Below are 12,345 nucleotides of genomic sequence, written 5' to 3' on the forward strand. Positions count from 1 at the left end.
AGAGTGGTCAACCTTCGACCTCCTGAACTCCTTTGTCTTGTCCATATTGAGACTCTCGTTGTTGCTCTCACATCATTTTACTAGCTGTAAGCTCAACGCATCATTGTCGCCAGTGAGGCCCAACTACTGTTGTATCACACAATAAGCTTTAATGATTCTGTTTGAATTGAATCTGGAAATGTGGTCTCGAATGTTTTTACTATGGGAATCCAGTTAATAAGTCCTGATTCCAAGTGTAAGGTCCAAGAAACTCAGCCATAAGAGAGATCTTGCCTAATATCAGGGAGCACTTCACACAATTCTGGGGAGGGTGGGGGAATCCACTCTTATTTCACAAGGGAAATCACCACATTTTTATTACCTAATGTTAATGTTACAGAAGCAAGGCAGTGAGATAAAGTTAAGCTTTAGAGTTGGCGAAGCATCATGGAAACAATCCCAATGTATCCATTGCCAACCAGGTTTCCCCTCTGATCTAGTCCAATTTACCTTTCCATTTCTCCCGCCCAACTCCTTCCCCCCCCCCCCCCCCCCCCCATCCCTCCCAACACACATTTTTATTTGGATATCTGCCTGATTTTCCACATTCCTGAAGAAGAGTTCAGGCCTGAAATGCTGACTGCCTTTAACTTCCTATGGACGCTGCGTAACCTGTAGAATTTCGGCAGCATTTCTCTGTCCTGCACTAGACCTCTGCATCTCCAGATCTGCCAGTCCATGGCCCATCTCCCTATAACCCTTTTCAATCTATATATCCATCCAAGGTTCTTTAAATGTTATTTTGCCCACCTCTATTATTCCCTCTGGCAGTTTGTACCACCCACTTTAAAACTTCTCTCATTCCGTCACCTTAAACCAAAGGTCCTCAACCTTTTTCTTTCCACTCACATCCCACTTTAAGTAATCTCTATGCCATCAGTGCTCTGTGATTAGGAAAGGATTGCTTCAGGTGGTACGTGAGTGAGAAGAGAAAGTTGAGAACCACTGCTTTAGACCCAATTGTTACTGAAATATTTTGCATGAGAAAAATGGTCATCGGCTCATTTCCTTTGGAGTTACGAAACCATGCACATAACGAGTCAATGAGGGATGATTAAAAAAGTGGTTTTCAATTTTTTTCTTTACACCCACCTGCCACCTTAAGCAATCCCTTGCTAATCATAGATCACTGATGGCATAGGGAATACTTAAAGTGGTATGTGAGTGGAAAGAAAAAGGTTCAGAACCTCTGCCTTAAACCTATGGCCTCTTGTTTTAGATTCTCCAACCATGAGGAAATGATTGGGACCATACACAAGATCACAAGATATAGGAGCAGAAGTAGGCCCATTGGCTCATCGAGTCTACTCTGCCATTCTATCATGACCTGATCTATCCTCCTACTCAGCCCCACTCCTCATTCTCCCTGAAACCCTTAATGCCCTGACTGTCAATCTCTGCCTTAAATACACCCAACGATCTCACTTCCACAGCCGCCTGTGGCAATAAGTTCCACAGACTCACAACCCTCTGACTGAGAAATTTTACTGCATCTCCATTTTAATTTAATGCCCTTTTATCCTGAAGTTGTCCCCTCTTGCCCTAGACCAGGGTCAGGGCCAAGGAGAGGCAGTCATGAGCATTGCCCCTCCCCCAGTGAGGTACTGTGCCCCCCCCATATACTTGTGGCCATCACTGACTATCAGACCCGCCCCTACCCCATCACTAGCATGTGTCAAGTGTCACTAGCATCCAGCTTGACACATGTTAGTGACTCTCTGGGCAATAAAAGCAGCACTTTTGACTGCTACATCAGAGGGATGAAGGAGGTTTATGTCCATTCAACAGGTACGCCACCAGCAAACCCTCGCCCCCCGCTCTGAGCAAGTTTACGATTGTCAGACTGTGCCCTCCTCACCCCGGTTAACCTAATGCTTCCCACTAACACTAATTCTGGTGCCGACCCTGTCCTAGACTCCTCTACCATGGGAAGCATCCTTGCCACATCTACTCTGCCCATGCTTTTCAGCATTTGAAATACCTCTATCATTTTTCTGTATTGTCTAAGAGCCTTCACCACCACCCCTGGCAATTTATTCCAGGCACCCACTACTCAAACCCTGATGTCTCCCCTAAACTTTCCTTCCCTCACCTTAAACAGATGAACCCTGATATTTGTTGGTTTTCCAACCTCTTTTCTCTTTGCTCTGTCTCATCTCTCTCTGAAACTCTGCACTTCTATACTGTATCCTACTTGTTGTACTGTGTCTGAGTTGTCAAGCTGGACTGCTTGCAAAACAACCTCTGTCACTGCATCTTGCTGTATGCCACAATAAATTTGAACTAGAATCAGAAAATAAGGTATTAAAAGTAAACAAACCGCTTCAAATGAATGTGGCATTGACCGATACTGGCGTAGAGTGCCAGATTTAAGGTGGTCCTAAGTTCAAGTTAATCAGGAATTCCTCTGGGCTTATCGGTGAGTCCAGGACCAGAGCAGGAAGTTTGGTGGGTCAGTATTTTCCGGCATCTGAATATGGATGTGGAAGTTGGCACGAGCTGACTTTCACGCAACAGCTGGGTTCTCAGAGAGTCGAACAGCGCAGAATAGGCTTTCTGGCCCAACTCGCCTACGTCAACCAAGTTGGCATTCTGGATCGCTCCCATTTGCCTACAATACAGGTTCTGTCTGGACCCACTGTTGAGCCCCAAGCACAACGGAATGTCTTTTTAAAACACCCAACCCCAACCAACCAATTTTCCCCTGCAACCGCTGCAATCGTGTCTGCCTGTCCCGCATCGGACTTGTCAGCCACAAACGAGCCTGCAGCTGACGTGGACTTTTTACCCCCTCCATAAATCTTCGTCCGCGAAGCCAAGCCAAAGAAAGAAATATTTTGGATGAGACTTCAGTTTATCAGAAGTGAGTAATTCCTGACATAGTTCTTTCCTGAACAATATTCTGTTCTGTTATTCCTCCCTGCCATTAAGAATAATTTCCGGGCATAGATACTTGGACAAGTTATATTAAGGAACAAGGTTGATTAACTGACAAAATTTAATCAACTGATTGGCTGTTTTTAATCAGTAGAATGTAACATGTTGGCATCTGTGGTGAATATTTGGTCAGTGACTTCGACCCATCTCATTTCTGGCAGACCCTCAGTCTGTTCAATTTTACACTCCTAGTTTCTTATAATCCTGTGGAAGTTGCAGCATTAAATGTTAAATAATTAGATACTTTCAGGATGAAATAATTGTCAGAGCACTGGATCTTGATATTCTCCCATACATACGGCAAGACAACACCTTGTGGAATATTTGTCTGATATTTCCCACCTTCTTTTGGTTCGTGCAATAAGCGATATCCAATCGGTCTCACCTGCACTGCCAGGAATCGAAGCAGATACGATACTAACATTTACGAGGATTGTAGACTGCACATGATTATGAAGGGAATAGATCAGTGGTTCTCAACTTTTTTTACTCCACTCACATTCCACTTTAAGAAATCCCTTACTCAACACAGATCACCTATGGCATAGGATAGCATAGATGCTTGTGGGAAGGGGGAGGGAGTGGGTTTGTTTTATTATTAGACTCTATTTATTCTTATTGAAAAAATACTAAATAAAGTTTTTTAAAAAAGGATAGCATAGATGCTCTGTGGTTAGTAAGGGATTACTTAAGGTGGTATGTGAGTGGAAAAAAAGGTTGCAAACCTCTGATCTAACCCTTCCCTCATATCCATAACTCTCTATTATCCAGGAGCCTATCCAAGAGACATTTGCATGTTCCTATTTCACCTGCTTTCATGACCTCCCCTGGCATTGAATTCCAGGCACCTGCCACTCCGTTTAAAAAAAAACTTAACTCTGATATCTCCACTTAGCTTTCCTCCATTCACCTTAAACCGATGTCCTCTGGTATTTGCTATTGTCACGCCAGGGGAAAAAAAAAGATGCTGGCTGTCCACTCTATCTATTCCCATCACAATCCTATAAACAAAGCATATATTACTTAAGAGAATCAGAAAGCTGCAATCAAAATTCTTCGGACACATCAAGTGAAGAGGTACATTCGAACATTTTGTTACAACTGGAAAGCTGGAAGGAAAAAGGAGAGGCAGACGGAGAATGAAAATGAGAGGGATTGGCATCGTGGTTAGACATGGGAGGCAACAACTACAATTTGGAAAGTCAGAGACTGCGATGGATGAAGAGACATGATCGCCCACGCTAAATGGACGAAAGAAGCCACCTCTCCACATGTGGAGTTGAGTAGAATACTTTATGACAATGCATCTCAGCTAGCTCATAGGACCTGCCTCCCCTGGACCTTGAAGGTGTCCATCATGCACTCTTCCCTCCGTGCCTTGTGAAGAAGTCGGGTGGGGTCGTCGGGAATATGCACAGGCATCACATAACTGAAGGCTCTCATTCCAAGAAGTAGTCAAACAAAAATGTTGATCATAATTAGGGTAACAGATTGGGTTTTTTTTTTTAAGTTACAGTTTGCACAAATTTGGTTGGAATCTTGTAAATTTTAATAACTTTTCCGAATAAAGACAAGCTAGATCATGTGAGGATACCGCGTGCCAAAACATTGCAAAATACACAATACTTGGCATGCACTTCCAGTTCTGACATCCTGTCAAAGGTTGGAGCCAAGAAAAAACATTAAATCCACCCGCAACGAAACAAAACAAAGTGCTGGAGGAGTTGAATGGGTTGAGAAGCATCTTGTGGGGATTTCAGGGGGTGGGGGAAAGATTTATTCAGGGAGGGGAAGATTTGTGAATTGTTTTAGGTTGCGATCTAGAATCGGATGCACAGATACTGTTTGTCGCACTGAGTTCCTCAAGCAGTTTATTACTTTACTCCAGATTTCAGCATCTGCAATCTCTTCCGTCTCCAATTAAATCCTCTCCATGGAGACAATGACCTGAGATTCCCCTCTTGCTGCCTTTTGGACTTTTCTGCAAATCAATTAAAAGAGAGAGAGAGAGAGAGAGATAATTAGAAGTTGATTTGCGTGATTAACTCGTGAATCGCTATTTCTAGTGGTGAAGCAATGCAAGAATAGTTAGTAGAAGTAACCATAAGATATAGGAGCAGAAGTAGACCAGTCGGCCCATTGAGTCCGCTCTGCGATTCCATCATGAGCTGATCCATTCTCTCACTCAACCCCACTCCCCTGCCTTCTCCCCATAACCCTTGATACCCTGACTATTCAGATACCTATCGGTCTCTGCCAACACACTTGGCAATATACACCCAACAACGTGGCCTCCACAGCTCCCCGTGGTAGCAAATTCAAAAGGTTCACCATCTTCTGGCTAAAGAGATTTCTCCGCATCTCTATTTTAAACGGGCGCCCTACAATCCTGAAATTGTGTGCTTTTGTCTCCAGCCCCTTTCACACTTGCAAGTGGTCCCAGGAATTAACAGCCAGTTGACCTAAAAAGGATCTAGTGTGAAGGGAAAATCTTCTCAACACCGGGGATAGACTGCCTCAACCCCGCGTGCTATCCACGGTTTGTTGACACCGGCATTGCAATCAGGCACGTGTAAAATGGGCAATTGTATTCTGGGATAGAAATGACCCATTTTTGCATGAGTGCAGGAACGTGAAGGAAGAAAAAATAAAAATGAAGGTATAAACTTTGCTGTGGGATGTCACAGCGGGAGAGAGAGGGAGGAAATAAATAACAATAGCTGACCATTTTCGCGCACAATTTATAAAGATCGCGGGAAAAACCGATGATGGACCTGTCTTCCCAGAATGCCGTGCGGCACCGAAACCCCTTCATGAGAGCTCTGGCATACAGGCGTGCATAAAGCTCTTTCTCTGCTGCATGGCATTTTGGGAGGGCAGGACTGCCATCATTTTTCCCCACCGTGTGTGCGATGGCGCTACCAACTTTCCCATGGTCTTTATAAATTGTCCGCAAATTTTATTTATTGCTAGCACTTTCCCACCGTCCCTTATAAAGGTTTATATAGGTCAACACATCAGCCACAGGAGCTGAAGGGGTTGTACATAAAGCCTAATTATGATAAATTTTGTTTAAATATAAGATCATAAAGACATTGATCAGGATTTAGGGCAGGTCCACCATTGGTGTATAGTTCCTTGCAAGTGTGAACATATGTGGTGTCCCAGTTAACAGCAAAAATGCCATTTCTACCATGGGACACTGAATGGCTAATTTAGTGGGATGCAAGTGTAAAAGGGGCTAAAGACTCCCCAATAACCAAGAAAAAAACTCCACTGATAAGTATCGATTATAATTTTAATTTAGACATATAGAGTAGTAACACGCCCCTCTGGCCCGTGAGCCCATGTCGTCCAAATAACCCAATGAACCTACAACCCTGGTATGTTTTGAAGGGTGGGAGGAAACTGAAGCATCTGGAAGAAACCCACACAACATGGGAAGAACATACAAACTCCTTACAAACTGCAGCAGATTTGAACTCAGGTCACTGGTGCATTAGTAGTCATGTCGAGTCAAGTTTATTATCATCCAATTGTACAAGAACAACCTGACGAAACAGCGTTCTAAGGTCCTCAATGCAAAACACGCAGACACACAACCAGACACATACCTATGCAGGACAAGTATTCATCTATGTAAATAAATATTATTTAAAAAATTTAGACATAGATCACAGTAACAGACTCTTTCATCCCACGAGCCTGGGCTGCCCAATTTACGCCCAATTGGCCAACAACCCCCTGGCACGTTCTGAATGGTGGGAGAAAACCAGAGCCCCCAGTGAAAACCAACGCAGACATGGGGAGAATGTACAAACTCCTTACAGACAGCACGGGATTCAAACTCCAGTCCTGATCACTGGCGTTGTCACAGCATTGCTCTAATCGCTACGCTAAAGTGCCACCCTATATAAATATAAATATTGCTTCATGAATATGAGAGCCTCGGATGGTCAGTGTGAGCAGGTCCTTTGGTCGTTCAGTGTTCTCACTGCCCTGGGAAGAAGCTGCTCCTCAGCCTGGTGGTGCTAGCTCTGATCCTCCAGCATCTCTTCCCTGATGGGAGTAGCTGTGTGTGGGGTGGAAGGGGTCCTCAATGATTTTTCACGCGCACTTCAAACAACAATTATGGTAGATCACGTTGATGGGGGAGTGGCAGGGTGGGGGGGGGTGGAAAGAAAGACCCACCTCTCCCACTGACGGGATAGTAGAGTTGCGCTATCTGTCCTGCTCATGCCATTCTGCTTAATCTCATGATAAAACTAAGATATAACTTTCCCAGATTACCCTATTAATAGGAGATATATTTTTCAGGCAGCCGTGGCAGCTTGTTTTGTGATAATTAATGAGCAGTGGCAGGAATAATCCTGGCCAGCTCCACAATGAAGCTGCCCCTGTAACTTCATGGCATTACTCTTTCCAGCCTTCCTGTCAGTTCACCACTTCCCTTGCCAAGAAATCTACGGTCACTCAGCACTGAATTCAATAGACTTGAATGGGAACAGAAGATCACTGGGCATCAGTTGGAGTGGGAAAATGATCTCTGATCCTGGTTGGTCTTCACATCGTGAGTGTGGAGCCATTGCTTTCTCCTGTTGGAGAATTTAGAACTAGGGTGTCACTGTTAATAAAGAAGTCTTCTCTCATATAGCTGAGAGCCTTTGGAAAACTCTTCCTCAAAAGGTTATGGAACTAAGGGTCCATGACTATTTTTAAGGCCAAGATGGATAGATTCCTGACAAGCCAAAGCGTGAAGTGTTAATGGTGTAGAAAGAAGTGGATCCAGGGTCCAAGTTGATGGTTCTCAACCATTTTTTTCCACTCACATACCACCTCACATAATCCCTTACTAACCACAGAACACCATTGGGATTGCTTAACGTGGTATGTGGATGGAAAGAAAAAGTTTGAAAACCACTGTTTAAATTGTACCTCATTGACTCGTTATGTGCACGGTTTCATAACTCCAAAGGAAATGGGCCAATGACAATTTTTCTCAAGCAAAATATTTCAGTAACAATTGGGTCTAGAGCAGTGATTCTCAACCTTCCCTTCCCACCCACATCCCACCTTAAGCAATCCCTTACTAATCACAGAGCACCGATGGCCTAGGGATGACTTAAAGTGGCATGTGAGTGGAAAGAAAAAGTTTGAGAACCATTGCCTTAGATGCTCTGTGGTTAGTAAGGGATAACTTAGGGTGGAATGTGAGTGGAAGAAGAAAGGTTGAAAACCACTGATCTAAGTGAGTGGTGAAGCAGGCTTGAGGGCTGGGATAACCTCTTCTTCTTAATGTATGAATTATACTTTCCCCCTTGGATATGGCTCCTGATGTGGAGGGTCTTGTGCGGCTTCATAGGCTGCCGGAGCTCTGGAGGCAAATTCATTGCCACTCTGACGTTTGGAGGAAACTCTTTTCCTTCTCATTCTCTGACGATAAGAGGCGCCGGGCAATACTATTGCTAGTAGCAAATCTTTGTCTGCCTTATGGGATCAGCTGTTATTTCCATTCTACAGACTGTGAAATCAAAGTCTACTAACATTTGCTTAATATGGTTGGCTATTGAGCATATTGATGATGAAGTACTATACTGAAGCCAGGACAGGGTCACCCCTTCTAAGACACGCTCAGGTCTCATTTTGGTAATCAGGGAATTTAAATTCATTAAGAAATTATTTTGGAAGAAAAATCTGGGCTGCTTTAAAACCGTGTAATATTCAATTTATGTTTTGTTAAATGACAATAAAATTGTACCTGATTTGATCTCTATAGCTGAGACACTCTGAGAAGGGGTCCAATTCTTATCTGCTTAAACGTTGAGCAATTGGACACGACACTTGCCTGGCTGTACGTAGTACCCTAGGGTGAATGAGAGCATTTTACTTAGCTGACCTCTACTGTGAGAACCTGAATGCAGAATATTAAAATTAAATACATTTCCTTCTTTAGCCCCACACCTGGCATACCCACAGAACACTAAGATGTAGACTGATCCCTTCCGAGGAACTCACTCCTTGAGGAGGCTCTGCTCCCCTCAGAGGAGCAAATACATTGAAAACTTGTGAGGAGCCTGGATCATTTCCAATGGAGGCTGTCTGTCAATGCAAGGGAGGGACCTTGGTCATTGGCGATGCTGCCGGAAGCTGCTGTAATGGCAGCACTGGTGCTGGTTCAGACCCAGGGAGAGTGTGGAGTGGAGACACAGTGCTCACCGCAATGTTCATCCTCCCGGTTCCATTGTCGGTGGCTCTGCACAGGCTTTAAATGGCCCGTTAAAGCGGCCGACTGCGTTTTTAAAATCCTGCGACCAGGGGGCCCAAGGTGGCAGTGCCTGTGCTCAGCAGCGGCCACAAGGGGTTGCAGATGCCAAAGGAGCAGTGGACTGGCGCGTGGTACCAGAAATGGGTAGAACACCCCACAGTGAGAAGGAGAAGCAGAGGCCATGATCCCAAGGAGGGGCTCTGCGGCTGAAGGACACGCACAGGAAGCAAACTGTTGGTGGTTTGAGGGCATGTGTTTTGATGCACAGTCTCTGTATCCTTACTTTTGCTCTTTATCCATTCAGAGATCATTTGGACTTCTACTACTAATAATGTATGTTGGATTCTAGAGTGAATTTCAGCGCCCCAAAACCCCATAAATTTAACATTAAAAAATAGTCTAGAAAATTCAGCTTTTGCTCAAGTATATATGGTACTTATTCAGCAATTTAATGGAAAATATGCAAGTTGAAAGATCAAAGTTGGACATTAGTTATCATATGTTTACAATAAGCGGGACACACCCAGCCCTGTCAAGTTACATTTGTTGCAAATTTGAGCTGGCAAATTTCTTGTGATCTCAGTTACATCAGACTCAACGTGGCAGGCCCCACTTAGAACAGCCGCCTCACGCTGCATCAGTTTTCACAGACAATGCCAGTGACTCTGGCCAAGTGTCTGCTGCAGCCCAAAGATGTTTCCCAGTCTTCAGAGCAAGTAAGCACAGTTAAGTCTAGAATTAAAATATGTAGCTGGAAAGCATGTCCAAAGCTCTGTGGAACTTAGGAATAATTTGACAACCTCGTAATTAAGGATCAGCTTAAAAGCATAGCGTAGCAGTTAGCGCAATGCTGTCACAGCGCCAGCGATCAGGACAGGGGCTCTACCCAGCGTGGTCTGTAAGGACTTTGTACGTTCTCCCCATGTCGGTGTGGGTTTCCCACGAGTGTTCCAGTTTTCTCCCATCATTCAAAAAGTACTGGGAGTTGTAGGTTAATTGGGCCGTACAGTCTCGTGGGCCAGAGTGTTACCATGCTGTATGCTCGACAAGACAGCTTTGTTCAGATACATGCGTTGCACTGGTTAATTTTATTACTCTGTTGTTGTGACGTGCCAGTGTGAGCAGGGATGTTTTTTTCTAGCTCTGACACACTATGTCACTTCAAAGAAAGACTTCCATCTGTCTAGCATGACGCCAGTCTTCCTGCACCACATTTCTGACAGTATCTAAAGGTGTCTTTGAGTGCTTTTTGTTTTGAAGACTTTATTTAAAATTTTATGACATGAATACAATAGAGAATTACATTTAAAGAAAAATTTTTAAAAAATTAAAATGGTATGATTACAATATTACATCAGAAAACTACACAAAATAACCCCCCCCCCGTTAATTGTAACACAATATTAATAATCTAACTTAAAATTAGTCCAACCCTCCCCCCCCAAAATAAAGAGTGAGTCTTTGAGTGCTTTATTCAGAATCAGAATTGGAAATCCACTCACATGTGGCAGGCAGATGATTTTAACACAAGCTTCTAAAATTAACACCTCTCTTCAGTGTATTTGAAAAAAGAGACCAGAATATTCTACAAAATACAAAGACAATTCCCTGCTCCTATAACACTGTGATCTTTTACATTTTCCCTCACATATAAATAGACACTCTAATTTCAAATCTCAACTCAGCAGTAGTTCCAACAAAAGAATTATCATGAACATGTCACAAAAATCGTAGTTTTGCAGCTGTGTCACAGTGGAAATATTGCTAGAAATTACATAAACAAATTAATAAACAGTGCAAGAAAATGGGAGAAACTGAGGTCGTGTCCGTGGTTCATTGTCTATTCTAATGGCGGAGGAGAAGAACCTGTCCTTGAGCAGCTGAGTCCTCATCTTCAAGCTCCTGTACCTTTTTCCTGATGGTAGCATGGGGGGGTGGGGGTGGGGGGTCCCTGATCTCTTAAGACACTGCCTCTTGTAGATGGACTGAAGAGTGATGATGGGGCTGGCTGAGTTCACAACTCTCTGTAGTATTTTTTTCCTGTCCTGTGCATTGGCACCTCCGTACCAGGCCGTGATGCAACCAGTCAGAATGCACTCCATGGCACACCTGTAGAAAATTTTTGAGAGTCTTCGTACTGAACCTCCTCAAACTCCTCACAAAGAACAGCTGCTGGAGAGATTTCACGATTTCATCGACGTGGAGACTCCAGGACAGATTCTCAGAGATGTTGATACTCAGGAATTTGAAGTTCCTGACCCTCTCCACTGCTGACCCCCTCGTTGAGGACTGGGTCACGTTCTCCTGATTTCCTCCCAAAGTCCACAATCAGCTCTTTGGACTTGCTAATGTTGAGTGCAAGGTCGTCCAGCTGATCTATCTCCTTCCTGTGTATTTTCTTATTACCGTTTGTGATTCAGTCAACGACTGTGGTATCATGGACACATTTGGAGAAGGCATTTGAATTGTGCTTGGCCGCACAGTCATGAGTGCAGAGTGAGTAGAGCAGTGGGCAAAGCACGCATCCTTGAGGTGCGACCAAGTTGATCGTCAGTGAGGAGGAGTCGTTTCCAATTCGTACTGACTGTGGACTTCTGATGAGGAAGTCAAGGATCCAATTGCAGAGGTGAGGTGGGGGGTGGGGGGGGGCAGGTCGTGCAGAAGCCCAGGGTTTGGGGCTTGTTGACCAGCATTGAAGGAATGATGTTGTTGAAGTTTTAGCTGTAGTCAATGAAGAGTAGCTGGATGAATGTATTGGTGACGTTTTCCTGATCCAGGGCAGAGTGGAGAGCCAGTGAGATAGTGTCTGCTGTGGAGCGATTGTGACGGTTGGTGAATTGCAATGGATCCAGTCCTTTATTTAGGTACGTGTTAATTCTGATCAACCACTCAAAGCATTTCATTACAGTTGATGTGAGTGCTACTGTGTGATGGTTGTTGAGACAGCTCATTCTTCTCTACTTGGGCACTGGGATTATGGATGCCCTTTTAAAGGAGGTGAGAACCTCCGACTACAGCAATGAAAGATCGAAAATGTCCATTGACACGCCGGAGAGTTGGTTGGCACAGATTTTCAGTACCCTGCCAGGTAAGCCATCAAGAGA

At 44.1% G+C, this 12,345-nt stretch overlaps 1 protein-coding gene across 4 annotated transcripts in view; it reads left to right on the forward strand.

Moving 5' to 3' along the window:
* The window catches only part of LOC138742700 (mediator of RNA polymerase II transcription subunit 12-like protein), a 404,210-nt gene that overhangs the window by 357,629 nt on the left and 34,236 nt on the right, over positions 1-12,345 (forward strand). The gene's annotated exons all lie outside the window — the stretch shown is intronic.

This window comes from Narcine bancroftii, chromosome 9 (assembly GCF_036971445.1).
Source record: "Narcine bancroftii isolate sNarBan1 chromosome 9, sNarBan1.hap1, whole genome shotgun sequence".
NCBI lineage: Eukaryota > Metazoa > Chordata > Chondrichthyes > Torpediniformes > Narcinidae > Narcine > Narcine bancroftii.